A 966-nucleotide genomic window follows, 5' to 3' on the forward strand; every position below is an offset into this window, starting at 1 on the left:
GGGCTGTTCACAGCAGCACAGCAGGGCTGGACATGGCTGCTGCTTGCTTTTAACCTTTCTGTCCTCAGGATCCCTTCCTTACCGAGAAAATCTGAAAGACACAAACTAAAGTGGTGTGACTGCAAATAATCAATGTGTATGTTTCTTTCTTTCTTTTTTTTTTTTGTTTGTTTGTTTTTGTTTTGTTTTTTGTTTGTTTGTTTTGTTGTTGTTTGTTTGTTTGTTTGCTTGTTTCAGTTTGAGAGACCTGAGAGTCCTGCAAAGTTTCCCAGGTATGAGGTGGCTTCAGGTTGCTTGGAAAGTGTCTCTGCTATCTATGTCTTGCAGAAAATGGCAAATATTCTGATATATTCTAATTCTACCTTCTGCTGCACAGCACAGGCACAATGGCAAGGAGGGAAAAGTTTCATAAAGGCTCTTTGTGTATTTCACTCTGAAGTTTGATATCAGCAGATGAAAAGAAGACAGCCCAAGCAGATTCTGAAGAAAAGATTTAATAATTTATTATGTACTTGGCACTTGCATACTACCTTTCATCCATGGTTCTTAAAGGACTTAGAGATGTCAATAAATGATACAAACATAATAATGTCTTATTAACATAAAACCATTTTGCATGCCCATAAACAGTAAGAAAATGCACTTCTAGGAAGATGGATTGTTTTATCTACAGCCAAAATAGGGACTCTGTTGGACAGTGGGACATAAAAGCAGAAATCTTTATTGCCATCTCTTTCTTGTAACTTTTTGAGGAAATTCATAGCTTTAGGCAGAATTATTTCATACTTTACCAAAAATACCTGCTTGACTGGCATTTATTATCCACAGTACTTGTAAGGCCTCCTACACAAAGTGGATGTTTGCCCTCCTACTTGGTAGCCTGCCAGCGGAAAGGGTTTTACTTTTGCATAAAGTAGTAACATAAAAGCCTCTCTCTCCTTCTTTAGGCTCATCTGCTTTTTTTTT

This window comes from Chaetura pelagica, unplaced genomic scaffold (genome assembly GCF_000747805.2).
Source record: "Chaetura pelagica isolate M959 unplaced genomic scaffold, ChaPel_1.0 scaffold387, whole genome shotgun sequence".
NCBI lineage: Eukaryota > Metazoa > Chordata > Aves > Apodiformes > Apodidae > Chaetura > Chaetura pelagica.